The sequence below is a fragment of the Oncorhynchus nerka genome, linkage group LG8 (assembly GCF_034236695.1).
Source record: "Oncorhynchus nerka isolate Pitt River linkage group LG8, Oner_Uvic_2.0, whole genome shotgun sequence".
In the NCBI taxonomy this organism is placed as follows: Eukaryota; Metazoa; Chordata; class Actinopteri; order Salmoniformes; family Salmonidae; genus Oncorhynchus; species Oncorhynchus nerka.
In genome coordinates this window covers 35041641-35056827 of record NC_088403.1, presented here as the reverse complement: position 1 = coordinate 35056827, position 15187 = coordinate 35041641, and the positions used below count along the sequence as shown (strand labels likewise).

Here is a 15187-nt window from a genome sequence, read left to right as displayed (position 1 = left end):
TTCAGTAATGGCCTCCACGCATTTTTAAAAGCCTCTAATTCTTTGTTCTTTCTCTAACTTAAAAGTATAAAATGCTAAACGTACAATGGCTGAGAAAGAGTAAGTGTTCAAGAAGAGAGCTATTGACCTTTTTTTCCCCCCTTTTACTCCTGGTCCTGTCAGAAATAAAGTGAGGGCACCTCGTTTTCCAGTATGAACCAAACTGAGTTTAAATATGGGGTGGTGGTTTGGGACCGGGGTGGGAGAAGATATCATGTGCTCCAAACTAAATGGTTAAGCATAACATTCATAGGTGTTGGTCCTCTAATGCTCCTCCATGTGTATGAATCCCCCGCATAAAGGCGATATACCATAGTGAAAAATAACCAGGTATGTCGGTAATATCTGCATCATAAATAAAGGCGGGAGTATAATTGAGCCCAAATCATTGCGTGGTGGGGGGGAGGGGGGGGGGGGTCTCCCCATGGTGGAGATGAAAAATGGGGATCTGTGTACTGGTAAATAGATAATCACACAAAAGTAATTGAGGTTTTCAAACCCCAATCTACTCTGCCAGCGTGAGCTCGTTTGCATGTTAATCACGGGAGTGATTCCCTTTCCCTTCATCGCGAGGAAGTCCGCACACTTTCATAACCAGCTTTTAATTGCATTTCAAATGTCACAGAGGTGGAACACATGTAATTTAGCCATAACTGTGTCCAAATGAATGGGCACTACAGAGCCGTTCCGTTGGAATGGGCTGAAATGAGACCGGCTGTTCTGCATCTTCATTTTATTTAGAGATGCTTCGCTGTAATATAAGTGTCTCAGGGGCATCTTTTGACAAGTACGTCTCAATATTTATTTGCGCGAAATCAAACGTGAACTCCACGAAGCTGTGTTGTATGTGTCTCCTTCTCGATGATCGCCACTCATTGGGAACCGTGAATTGAATGCGATTAAAAGAGAGGTGAAAGAGTCAACGTATTGGGTTTGAGTGGATTTTCTTTCATCGCCAGGTGTTCTTTCGCGTATAAATTACCGAGATGATGTTTCCATAGCACAGCTTAGAGCACTCCGGAGAGGGAAACCTGCAAAACAGACCTATTTAATTTTTCATAGAAGAGGACCATCAGGAGCAATAAGCCAATATTCCTCTTCCCCCCTTTTTTCCAGATGCTTTTTCCAACCCTGCATCTTTCCAAACCGAGCCCTTACATTTTCCCCAGAAAAAAACAGCGGCAGCACTGCCGAGACCTACATGAAAGGAAGGAACTGTTGAAATGTTAATTTTACCATCTGCTGTTGAGGCCTGCTACCTGTTTGGTGTGTCCCCCCCCCCCCCCCCCCTGCCTTCTTTAATTCCCAGTAGTTCTGTTCTGTTTTATGAATGTGCTGGTATTCTGGTTGTTTGAAGTTTGGGGATCTCAGAGCACGACTCTGACTGAAGAGGAAGAAAAAAACGGGTCAAAAAACAGAGCGCCACATGGAGTGACAGTCCGATTAGCCCTCTTTCTCAAGTCCCAGTGCCTCCTCCCAGTCTCCCTCCTACCTGTCTGTCCCCTGATCCCAGTTACACTGTCTCTCCTCCCCAGTAACCCCCCCCCATCTCTCTCCCCCTTTCTCCTCCCTTTTCTCTCTCTACCACTCTCTCTCTTCTCTCTTTCTCTCTGAGTCTTAGTGTCTTCAGGGACCCATTTAATGTGTTTATCTAACTGCTTGGGATTTTAATCATTAGTTTACAAGACCCCAAACACCCTTTGTCTAATAATGCTTTCTTTGTAACACTCACACAGTCTGCGTAGCTTCCTGTAAGCCTTATAAACCTCCTGAAAAATAAATCATACAAAGCCAAATGTAAAAAATCAAATTCCTTTCAAAACTGTTCGTCTCCCTTTTTTTCCGGTAAAAAGTTGACACTTTTTAAAACGACATTTCACCAGGTTTTACTATAAGGCTTTTGCCAAATGGACAGATTCCATTGTGAGATTTGATAGTTGGCAATTAGGGTGAGACATCCTGTGTGCAGAGTTGCTTAGCATTTTCCTTGGCTGGGATCTGATTGTTTAGTCTGCTCTCATTGTGAACTGTTTCTGAGCAGCAGTTGACGGTTGTTTGCAAAGTGCTAGGAAAATGTGAGAGGAGGGCAGGGGCTGCGCTGCGCTTTCTCTTCTAGTTATTTATTTTTCCCTGTCCTTGGAGCTTGGAAATCTGATTTGTGTTCATGTTTCTCTATTCTTTCTGAGCGGTTTTTAAGTGTGGCTGCTGAAATCTAGACTTTGTATGACCTCACTGCACGGCCTGTATTTCATTAATGACCAGGCCTGTGGTTTGGGAGGAGAGGAAAATCTTTCATATGACACCGTCTTGCATTAGTGCTGAGCAGCAGCTGCAGAAACCCCCCAAAAACATCACATTTTGTGGCTTTGAAAGGTGTGAAAAGTTCACCTCCCTAAAGCAAGCCTTGCATTTATAAGTGTGCGGTGTGCTTTCAGAAACAGAACTACTGTAAATAAAAAGGCGTCTATTAATGACACATTTGTCTTTCATTCTTCCCGGCATCTTGTCAAGTCAATAGGGAAGAAGATGCATTTCAAAGGTAGATGTTTCCACGCACACTTTGACGTATTGTACTTCAGAGAAGCCACCTAAAATAACAAGCAGGTTTTCAACAGAAACTAGGCTGTCAACATTTTGGCATTGAACCGTATTATTTTGTGTACTTTAAGTACTTTAGGCTCTGCATGGTCTTCTTGTACAAGTGGGTTGTTTTGTTTCTTTTTGTGCAGTAGTGCCACATCTGGCCTGTGTAGCATTTCTTCACAGATTGATTTGCCAGACTTTGTTGGAAGCGACTCACGCAAACCACTCAGCAATTGCTCTAAAAAGCCATTCGACAATACAACAGACTCACTTAGTGAACCTCTGCCCTCTGTGCTCTCTCGTCCTAGCCAAACTTCCAGACACTAGACTACTGTAATTCTGTCGGGTACCTTGCAGGATATTGAATATCCAAAAAGAAACCCCAGATTTGTCCAGTCCAAACAAAGAGCCCTTGTGTCACCCCCCATCCTCTCTTTAAACCAGAGAACTGTCATCATCATCGTGACACAACAAATGCTTTACCTCACTGCCATTAGATACCATGTGCATATTTTCCCAGATAATTCCTTCTATCATTCATCATCAAACACTCCCCCTATGTGTGTGTGTGTCAGCGTGAAGTGTTCCGTTGTCAGTTTGGAACAGGGAAAGGAGTTTGGAACAGCAAAGAAGGCTGCGTACCAAATGGCACCCTATTCCTTTTTTTATAGCACACTACTCCCAGAGACCGCATTGACTCTGGCCAAAAGTAGTGCACTATAAAGGCAATAGGGTGCCATTTGAGAGGCAACCCAGAAGATGGAGGGAGGTTGGTTAGTCAGTGAGGCTCAGTGGGTCTGAACAAAGGAGGGATTACCTAATAGTCCTGCTATGTATTTGAAGTCTGAGTCTGCTGTTTGTTTGGGGAGGTGCAGGGTGGATGGGATGGTGGGATGTGCTGTGAAACATCTCTGCAGCAGCTGATGGGCACTTTTAAGCTGTCAGAAACAGCCCCATCTGCCATCCGTCTTTCTCAATAGATAGGAACAGGCTTCGACGGGGCAGGGCAAAATGGAAAGTTTAATGATGTCAGAATGTTCTCCCAAATTAGTACAACCTCTAAATACAGTATCATTGGGTGTCTGTGTTGTAAATTAAAACCCACCCAGATAATAACTTCACAACATCGTCCCAGTATATGACTGTAAACTGCGTGAGATGCACAATCCAATAACTATTTTGGGATCTGATGTGAAAGGATCTGTAGTGAGAATGGTCTCTAAAATGCATGTAAACTAACTCATTAATCTAATGTTTGTAAACACACTCGCGGATTGTCACCGAAAAACGATGTTCCCTATTACGCAGAGATGAATTCTGTCTCAGCAAAATATCATCAACTTGTCGTAAACCATTTAATTGCATGCCAAGAGAGTAAAAACAAGCCTGTAGGAGAAACACAGAACACATCACACGTTTGTTGTAACTGTTGGGGACTTGGGAACGACTTAAGTTAATTGCTTTGATTAAGTGTTGGTTTTTCTTGGATTAACCTTCACAGCCCCCCATTTAAAAATACATCAAAAGTGATAGAAAAACACGTGTTCTCTACATGAGTCAAGAGTTGACTACAAGAGAGGGTTTCTTTCGTTTGTGGGCAATTTCTACAAAATGAGGGTGTTCACTGAGTGATGTCCATTGTAGTGTACACTGCACTTTAAAAAAAAAAAACTCCTTGAGTTTAAGCCACTCAAGTTTTCTCCGACAAATTTCGAAAATATGACCTTTCTCCTTGTCATTTTGAAATCAACCATATTACAACATGCACGCCGCTCTCAAGCCCACCATCAATTTCTGTCTTGATAAATTGTGCGCCTAGTCCCACTTTTAATGCCATCGCCGTCTGCTTTTCCCTCCACTCAAAGCCCTGAATGTGGACAGCTTTTAAGGTAGTGAGGAAGAAAACTGGTAAGTGGCTCATTTCTCCAGCTAATGTCTTTTTATTGCAACTTTAATAGCCTCTTTATAATAAACTATCATGTATTCCTCCAAATGTCCTCTTCATACGTTGGCTGCCTGGCTATGGCTAAAATGTGGTCTGAAAGTCTTTTTTTTTTTTAAACACAAAATCAATGACATGTTTGTTTAGGTAGTTGCGCCCGCTCGGTCACTCTGTGTTCAGGCAATTGTCCCAATGCCAAATGAAATGGCCCGTGTAATAATTGCAGTAGGTGACTATTTTCAAAGTGACGTTCTTCTTCATTCACTGTCCCACTCTGCAAGATGAGTCTCTATTTGTTTGTGGTGTATGCCCATGGATGGTTGGCAATCTACTACATACTTGAGCCCACCATACAAGAGTGCACTGGAACGAACAGGTAGTCATTGAAAAGCAATGTGGAGCTTATTGCCATTCCCGGTATTTTCAATTGGATGGAACATTGGAGTTTTCATTGACATTGACATGTTTCCGGGAAAACCATCAAAGTGACTTCTAAACTCCACCAAAGTTCAGCCAAAAACTTGTTGCTTGAAATACTTTTTCCGTTTTCCGAGGCAAATTGCAGAGCATCACACCGAGTCTCGAGAAGTGTGCCACAGAATCATCTACCAGAAGTAAAAATTGCCACTTGCATACTGTCTTTGACCGAGGAAAGCCTTAACCACTCCTGAGGAAAATGTGCCGTTTAGAAAGATATAAAGAAGTAATTTTATTACGAGGTACATCTCCCTCTCAGAAGTGATTTCATTTCTCCTTTCAGCCTCCACGGGAGCCTTTATTTGATCTCATATTCCTGAGTTTAACTGCCTCAAACCAGCCAGCCTCAGTTTATTTTCATTTGGAAAACAAATTTTCTGCTGAAGAGAAGGTGGAGGGGGTGGTTGTGGCGTATATCTGGGAACTGCAAGTTTCTGTATTGAATGTAAACGTCCCGTTTACAGAGCGACTTTTCACGCTATTGGATTGTTGGAAACCAAACCAGACGGAGAAAGAAGCTTGATTGGTGTGTTTTGCCACGCTCACAATTTAATCCCTATCTCCTCCTTCTTCCCCTCCCTCACTTCCTCCCTTGTGAATGCAGAGTTTTAGGAGTCCACCTCCACGGAGCTGAACTTCATGATTCAAAAAATGACATTCCGCAAAAGTTTCCAGACAAGCAACTACTGTACCTTCACTGAGTAAATTCTTTGAGACTGTTGACCAAAAGTTGACCGCCAGGTGCGGTAAAATAGAGAGAGCTGATCCAGCATCTCAGTTCCAGAACCTCAGGTGTGTGTTTGCCACCAGCCTGAGTGTAGAGCTTATTATAAACCAAGACTTAACAGAGCTGGCATCCCACCAGCTTGCAGGTCCTCTCTGACCCCTGGCCTTTTACACAAACCCCCCCCCCCCCCCCCGCATGGGTCTCTACAGATGTCCAGCTGGAGTAGCTCTCTCCCTTTCCTGCCTCTCTCTCCTTCTCTCTCTATCTCTCTCTCTCTTTCTCTCTCTTACTCACTCTCTGTCCCTCCCTCCCTCTCTCTCATTCCCTCCTTCCCTTCCACACCTCCATCTCCAGAAATCATCTTTCTCCACCTGCAACACCTACGTCTTCTTTAAGCCTAGACTGATGACAGCACGATGAAAACATTTTTTTGCGAGAAGTGCAGTTTCAGAGCCCGGAACTCCCACTCTCCTGAATAGTTCCCCTTTTTTATTTGGGTAGCCTCCACTGGGCTCCGTTCCATTCTGAGAATTACCTCCAGATGTAATTCCTATCCCGCCCTCGCCGAATTAGTGGCTAGTAAAAATTAGGTTTAAATTAGCGGCGGTGTGGAGAACGGTTAAGTTAGAAATGTCCATATAATGAGTTTATTATTCTTTGGTGAGATGCCATTTTTCCTGAATTAATTTAAGTTTTCTTTTATGTAATTGGTGTCTGGTTGAATGGTATTACTGTCATGAATGGATGGCCTCTGTGTGTCAGTGGTAGTTCAGAACAGTGAGGTGAGTGGAGCTCCAGTACCAGACAGGACAGATCTATGTACCACTGAACTGCTGCTGATAGCACTGACCTGTTAAACACCATCTAATCTACTGTCTATATACACTGAGTGAACAAAACAATAGGAACACCTTCTTCATTTTGATTTGCACTCTGTTTTGCCCTCAGAACAGCTTCAATTCATTGGGACATGGACTCTACAAGGTGTAGAAAGTGTTCCACAGGGATGCTGGCCCATGTTGAGTCAAATGTTTCCCAAAGTTGTGTCAAGTTAGCTGGATGTCCTTTGGGTGTTGGACCATTCTTGATACACACGTGAAACTGTTGAGTGTGAAAAACCCAGCAGCGTTGCAGTTCTTGACACACTCAAACCGGTGCGCCTGGCACCCACTACCATACCCCGTTCAAAGGCACTTAAATCTTTACTCATGCCCATCCACCCTCTGAATGGCACACATACACTCTGAATGGCACACATACACTCTGAATGGCACACATACACTCTGAATGGCACACATACACTCTGAATGGCACACATACACTCTGAATGGCACACATACACTCTGAATGGCACACATACACAATCCATGTCTTCATTGTCTCAAGGCTTAAAAATCCTTCTTTAACCCGTCTCCTCCACTTCATCTACACTGATTGAAGTGGATTTAACAAGTGGCATCAATAAGGGATCATAGCTTTCACCTGGATTCACCTGGTCAGTCTATGTCATGGAAAGAGCACTCAGTGTGTATCTATGTTACCAAACTAACTCCACTATATGGAATCTACAAACTGCTTCTACTAAGTTGACATAGTAGAGGCAGTTTGCGGTGTGTTAAAATGCAGGTGCTGCGGCCTTTTGATTTTCACTGGACTTGGTCTTAACTCTCGTTTTAACAGGCGTGCCTACGGTTATGTGAAGACTATGGGAAGCCGTGGGATCCTCAGCACACGGTGTGTGAAGGTCAGAAATGGCTCTCCTATTTATCTCTAACGGGAAATACATCGGTGGAAGCGGGCTATTGTGTGAATCCTTAACCGTTCTCTTTCATCTGATGACACCTTGCCAGGCCAGGAACATTTAAAACCCAATATCCATGTATTTTTCAATGTGTGTACGAATCGAATTTAAATTGCAGCCTTTACAATGTGATAATATCTACGGTGAGAAAAGGGGAAGTTGTCTGCTAGGCTCCTAGACTTTCATCTGCCTCCAATCTGCTGTATAATAGGTACACTGCTGTGAGGTGCACTTGCTTGTTTAAATTTACCCACACAGCCGAGCCTTTGATTTCATCAACGCGTCTAATTCAAATACGTCCTTTTGAAGAAAACCTACATTTTAAAGGGAGAGAGGAGAGCGGAGCGCAGAAGAGCCAATTTAACCTGGAGTGTCTGTCGCATTCTCCACCAGTTTTTCTGTTTGAAGTGCCCCGGTCAGCTTGAACTGTCTGACTTCTGTCATTTCTATCTCTTTTATTTTTCTCCGCTGCAGCAGTAACATATAGACTTCAGGTTCCCCTGCCTGCAAGCTGGGGGCTGGTGGAAGAGAAGAGGAGGGAAGGGGTGCAGCTAGGCAGGCAGGTATCATTAAGCAGCTAGAGGAGAGAGAGAGAGAGAGAGCTGAAGCCAGTGGAACGGCGCTGAGTGAGTGCTGTACATGGCTCCTCGCGGAGCATGTTGATATTTCTGTCCTTATGAATGTGCAGCCGGGTTTATTTTCAATAGGAACTGAAGGCTGGGCAGTTCCACCTCAAGCTGCGTATTCGGCCTGTTGATATTGAGTCAAGCAAACACTCACTCTGGGATGTCCTGTTGGGCACCGGGCCAAAGTCGCAAATGGAAGTCAAATGTGAGACTCCTATGTAGGGGAGGGAGGGAGCCTAAAGAGAGGCAAGCGGCCAGCCTAGAAGGTTAGGGTTGGTGAGCTGCCCAGTGACCACCAGTTTAAACTATTCACTTAACAGCTCATTTTTAACCACTGGATGGAAGTGGCATACTGTAAATCTTGATTAATACACTGAGTTGCTGTCTCGATCTGTTAGGCTACGTCTCTGTGAATCTGAATTGCACTTCTTTTTTTTTCCTCAATACAGCTGCTTGGCTCAGTCGGGGCCGGCTCCTGCTTCTCTTTTTAGATGAATGACTGATTAAAAACATATTCTTGCTGTTGTGACTGTGGCAGCTGCTCTCTGTCTCTCCCTTTCTCCCACGTCTCCCTTCATCTGAAATATCTATGCAAATATGTTTGGACACTATCATTATAGGCTACTTAATATGGATTTCATTAGGGATCGTTCTTAGCAAGGCACAGGGAAGTTGCCATGGATACTCCAGTGCTTAAGTACAGTATATTAAAAATATTCAGCCTCCTCTAATATAATCACTGAGCTCTAATGGTCCATTTTGGCCGCATTCAACTTGTTGTGGGGGGGGGGGGGGGGGATAAAAGGCTTAAGATCATTATGTCTTGTTAATGTGTTTGTGTATACATGCAGTATAACTGTGTTATTCAGTTTTGCTTTTGGAAACGTATCATAGTGACATGAAGGTGGTCTGTTGGTAGATATACTAATAGGGATGCTCATTCTATACTGCAAAATAAAAAATACTGCAGGTGTCCGTCTGTATGAAGTATGTATGAAGTCCAACTGTCAGTACCAGTGCAGTGTGTTTGGTGTTCAGGAGAGGCACCGTACATTCAGCTGATCACTGCATATTGTAGCTCTGGTCTGGTCTGGTCTGGTTTAAAGGGGAGGGGAGAGGAGGAGTGAATTCATGTGGATAACCCTCCATGCAAAGTGAACATCATGGCGTTTGGGCAAAGGGCTGAAACAAATACACACTCTCTCAGTCACTGCACACACAAGCCGTAGGGCAGGGATCATAAAATAGATTCAACCGCCGGCTGATTTTATTCTTGAGTGGATGGTCGGGGGAGGCGGAATATAATTACAAATCATTTGTAGACTGCAAGAAGCCCAAACAGATATAATATTTGACTACAACATAATCATTTCAAACCTTGCTTACATTTGTATATGATCACGGGTCTCTCTATTATGCGTGGGAATACTTGGGAACGGATTTCCAAAATTAAAATCACAAATCAAGCTGTGTTCCTGTTGTTTTTACACTCCAACAATGAAAATTCTAACAACAATTTTCTTTTTATATAAATATTTTTTTACTCAGAAAACTTGGAGGGCCAAATAAAACCACCCACGGGCCAAATTCGGCCCATGGGCCGCCAGTTGGGGAACCTTGCCATAGGGTCATTTTTTTCTATCTTTCCCTTTCTCACTCTCTCCATCTTCCTTTCTCTCTCTCTCTCTCTCTCTCTCTCTCTCTCTCTCTCTCTCTCTCTCTCTCTCTCTCTCTCTCTCTCACATTCTCTCTCTCTCTCTCTCACTTTCTCTCTACTCCAGACTCATTCCATCGCTGGGCCCCTTTTTAATGCATTTTTCAAACGCAGCACCTCTAAGTGGCAGTTCCACACCAGTGTTTTCCCCTCCCTTTTAATTTCCATTTGTTTCAGCGTTGAAGTGTTTTGGCCATAATAAATCATTCTAATGGTGGGTAAGGTGAAATAGGCTTTGGGTATCTCTGTGTCAGCCCTGAGCCCAGGCAGCTGCCTGTGAGATTGACTAGCCCAATGGCGCTAGTGGTGATGGTGGTGGTGGTGGCAGCGGCCATGGTCTCAGTCTCCAGTGTGGAAGTGTGGAACGTGAGGCTCTTGACACTGTCTGATGGCCCCGGGCAACGAGCTTTGTGTCTGCTTTAATTGAAAATTAAGGGTTGCTATGGAAATTATGCCATCGCTCCGAGATAGAAACCTATACCACCACTGCAACTGCCATAGTTATTACCATCCCCCACCCCGGCACTACCCTCCTCTCTACCCCCCTGCTACCCACGTCTCTTCTTCTGCCACGGTGAAGGGATGCTGGTGGCGTTGTTTGTCCTTATTGACCTTGGTGGTGTGAAGGCCTGGAAGAAATACAGGCAGAAAACACACAGTGAAGTGTTAGTGATGCACAGTGTCTTGTTGTTCTCTGGCTGACAATGTCAAGGAGGGTGGCTGGGTGTCTTTTCAACGCCCAGAGCACTGGTTTGTGTTTTGTCTTTTTAAGGATGGCCCTCCAAGTGGTTTATGGGGTGTTGAAGGAGCATCGTAGCCACGTGGCTCAGCGTGTTGAAAGTAAAATGGGTGTAATTGCTCGGCCTAATGTTTGCGCTTAAAGCAATTTAGAGCATTGAGACAGTTGTGTGTCGCTAGCTGTTTCTCAGGCACAACTCCCTCTTGATCTTGTTAAGTGTTTACCACGCTGCTTCAGACAGTGAAGGCAAATGAAAATGTTAAATCTTTTTGGCCACTGTTTCTGTTTTAATAATGATATCATACAGCTCAAATCTGCCGGTTGGTATATAATGTGCTACTCAGAGCCTGTTAAATCATGCCAACTGCACTGCTTCGAGCTGTGAGTTCAAGTGGTCTTATACCCTGAGTTAGAGGCTGTATCTTTAACAAAATAAATCTGTCATGCCTGCCTTGGGTGCATCTCTCGGAACATGAAAGTTCTTGCTCTGCATACTCTCACTGTCTAGGCGTGCATGTTTGCACGTGTGCGTGTGAATTTGTGTCTGTTTATCTTTGTTTATGCTGTAAGGAGAGTTTCACCAGACTTAAACACACACGCACTTACGCCTGTGCGCGCACACACACACACACACACACACACACTAGCACACACACTTGTGGCGACACGTGTGTTTCTGGTCTGGGGAAGCCTGTGTGAGTTGTACCAACCCTTTCCTCCACATCAGCCTCCCCTCCTCTTGTTTCAGTGGTGTCTACACAAACACAGCCAGCCAGACGAAGCCTAGGATTAAATCTCCCAAGTCCATGTGGTGTTGTGAGCTGGTAGCAGATGGACTTGCTTTTGCATCTGCTGTGTGCAAACTGGGCTTTGTACTGCTCTCTTGGGGGATACCGAGGCTTTCTTCTCTGCTAGTAGATTCCTGTCTGCTGGAGTAGCTAAGGAAAACATCTGTGGCATGCAGGAGGGAGAGAGGGAGAGAGGGGAGAGAGAGAGAGAGAGAGAGAAATAGAAAATTAGCAAACAGCATTAGTTCCAAATATTCCGTCTCGTAACTGCCGGTGTGTGTTGTTTATAGTACAACAAATATGTGGCAACGCTGTAGCTGGCAGACAGAGAGGACGGTTGTTCTTTGGCTCCGATTAACCATCGCTAAATGATGAAATGCACTGTGCAAAAGACTCGAGGCTTGATGAGCATCTGTAAAGACAAATGTGTCTTTTGTGGAGTGGTTGCGAAGCTTTATCTGATGCGGACGGAGGAAAAGCTGTGAAAAGCTTGTCTGCTGTTCTTTTCCCCCCTTGTCTCTCTCCCCTCCGCTCCAATACTTCGTCTGAAAAGAGGCATTTTTTTGAGTTTCGCCAGGCTTGCAGCACATTGTTGCAGGCTTGCCCTGAAAAGGGAAGGCAGAGGCATATTAATCGGAGTCGTGAGAGCTGCATGGCAGAAGAGGCCGACACTCTTCTGTAACTGGTGTTTTCCTGAGGAAATAAGTGAGAGAGGCACTCACTGTTTGGAGATCACGCCTGGTCCGCTGCTGAACCTTTGTCACTCCTCACGCATGCTACGCAGAAAGAAAAACACCCCCCCCCCCCCCCTGCCAACTCCTACCACCCCTACTTCCCCCTACCCTTGCAATCAAACCGCTGATTTTTGTGTACGATTGGTCCTCGGGTGCCAAAACAATCAGAGGGGATGCTTGACGGGTTTTAATTACCAGATGTTGAAGTGCAATGGGTCTTGAACGTGAGCAGGCAAAGGTGCTCTCTCACAGTAGTGTCAATACTGCTGGAAATACCTTTTTGATGATGTCTTTGACAGTTAGCGTCAGCTAGTTTTTCTTTCCTCCTTTTTTTTCTCTCTCTTTCCCGTCTCTCCCTGAAGCTGTTTTCTACCAGTGGCATTTTTCCCCCCTTGATGCGCCGTTGATAATGCTCCGAGGCGTCTAAGAATATCTTCAAATGACTCTTACGCGGGGGAGTGGAGTTCTCTCTTGTCATTGTTTCAAAGGTTGGTTACTTTCTCTCTCTCTACTTCACATTATTAGCAGTTTGTCTCGATGATTTGTGTTTGTGAACATATCTGTGTGTATTCGTAGTTCTGTGTGGTGTGGTCTGAGGGCAGTTATCCAGTAATAGATAGAGCGACGTGTCTAATTGTTTTTAAGAGCTCTCCTACTCTCTCTCTCTCCCGGAGCACAGTGCACAGAGCCGAGGCTACAGGCTGCTCTGCTACACTCGCTCTCTCCCACTAATCCTATTCTGCCTGTTTAGACAGCGACACAGAGACAGAGACGCTGAGAAAGGCACTGAGCTGTGCTAGAAATAAAGCCAGGCACACATACCTCTCTCCCAGGGTGTCCGAAAACGCTCCATTTCAGCTGCGGTTCTCCCTTAGCCGGTTAGTTAGTTCCCCTCGACGCGCCGCCAGGTAGGGATGCAGACTGTGCCGGCGAGAGCTGAGGCAGCTCGCTCGTGTGTGTGTGTGTGTGTGTGTGTGTGTGTGTGTGTGTGTGTGTGTGTGTGTGTGTGTGTGTGTGTGTGTGTGTGTGTGTGTGTGTGTGTGTGTGTGCGTGCGTGCGTGCGCGTGCATGCTTGTGTGTGTGTGAGAGAGAGAGAGAGAGAGAGAGAGAGAGAAGGAGAAGGAGAGCTCCTGCAAGTAGCAGATGTGCGTTGAGAGCGAGCGGTGTGAGAGAGAGTCGCCTGGCAAGCGTGCAGACGAGGCACGAGGGGAGACCCGGCTCGCATCCTGTGAGGAGTCAGACGCTCTACATGTACGCGTGTAAAGGTCCCCCCACACACACACACACACACACACACACACACACACACACACACACACACGCTACACACACACACACACACACACATGCTGCACTCACACACACACACACACACACACACTCGCTTACCCTCTCACTCACTAGCCAAAAGCAGTAGTAAAAATTATTATAATATATTTTTTAATTGTTTTTGAAGGTCACTCTCAGATCAGAGACCAAGCCGTAATAATTGTAATGTCTTCAAAGGCAATAAAAAAGGAGAGCGAAATGATAAGTAGTGTTTTCAAGTAATTGTGCTATATTTCATCAGCGGTCGGCAGGCCAGGTGTATGATGGTCTAATTATGTCCTGTGTGTCAGGAGAGAGAAGGCGCTGTGTCTAGGCTATACATTTCCATGTTGTGCACTTTTTTAACTCCCTCTCTCTCCTCTCTCTCTCTGCCTGAGAAGGCAGGCAGCAGCCCCCCTCTCTCCTCTCTCTCGCTCTCCTTCTGATCAGCTCCTATTGGGCCTGTCTGAGAGGGGCTGCCTGTTGGTAATTGCCCGGTGACAACTGGAAATGATAGAATAATTGTCAGGAGGGCCGTTTTTTAATGGGCGACGGGGGCGATTTAAGTATGCATGAACAGGGCTTCGAGAGAGGCAGGGAAGAGCAGTGGCGGCGTTGTCTTGTTTATGATGCGAGCCTCTATAAACACAGTTGGAGTGATGACACAGATAGAAGCCCCTCTCCCCCTGTGACACCCCAGTCTGCTCCTCACCACTGCAAACAACACCAACAGCTTTCCTTCTCTGGCCACCAGACACTGTCTCTGACACTACTCCTCACCTCCAGGTAATAAAACCAAGCAACTCCAACTTCATCCATCCTTTCTCATCCTCCTCTCCACGCACCTCTCTCTCTCTCTCTCTCTATGCTATGTTTTATCGGTAGGAAGGCGGGCTGCTCGTCCAGTATTTAGCTGCTGTACCGTGGCTCGGGTTGTGCTCTGTGTGTTTCTGTGGGTTGTGCGCTCATGTGCTGGTGGTTAATTGCTCTTGATGAGTGAATGGTCGGGCTGGTGATTAGTGTTTGACTGCGGACCTGAACGTGCTGCTTTTTCAGAGCTCTTAGCCGTCTTAGTTTTGTGTCGGCTTCTTTATTTGACGTGCGCAGTTTGGGCTGCTGTTTAGGATGTTGTGTTGATGTGGAGTTTACTGCGTTACTAATGGGCAAATTATTGACAATTAAAATCAAGAGGTGAAAGTAATGTTTTTTTTTCGGATGAGATTTTACTGGTCTAGTGGTGATTAAATAGAAAGGGTTTCCCCGCCACCGGGATTCTTTATAAGCTAATAAAGATCAAATGTGAACCAGTTGCAGATATTTGTTTTACTGGAGGGAGTCTTTTATTTGGAGTTATTTAGCTAGATAAAAAAAAAATGTGCAAGGAAGGTTCCTAAACTTTATAGGGTATATCTCAGAACAGCATATCCATATAGAGCAAATCCTATAAGACAGGAGAGAGAGGGAGGGTCACTGAAATTATAAGCGGGCGAAATATAATTATCTTTATCAAAGGCGTGTGAATAATTTGTTTACTTAAATATTCATGACATGGAGTAAAGCATGGTATTGGGCTATTGTGAGTATATTATTAACATTTCATAGGTCTTTGTGCTGGAATGCGGATAGGCTTCCTCTTCATAATTTAATACCCAGATGCATAATGAGCTATGTGATTAGTTCACGTGGAGAATTGGCCCAACTCCATTTTG

General features: G+C 44.9%; 1 protein-coding gene and 1 long non-coding RNA gene across 9 annotated transcripts in view; one reads left to right on the top strand and one right to left on the bottom strand.

The window, feature by feature from the left end:
• LOC115133194 (forkhead box protein P2-like) overlaps positions 1-15187 on the top strand; it is a 116545-nt gene that overhangs the window by 25716 nt on the left and 75642 nt on the right. The window lies entirely within an intron of this gene.
• Positions 9414-13262, bottom strand: LOC115133195 (uncharacterized). The gene is made up of 3 exons (XR_003864175.2): positions 12993-13262; positions 11359-11599; positions 9414-10538 (listed from the first exon to the last, which is right to left on the bottom strand). It is a non-coding gene; the product is annotated as an uncharacterized LOC115133195 (long non-coding RNA).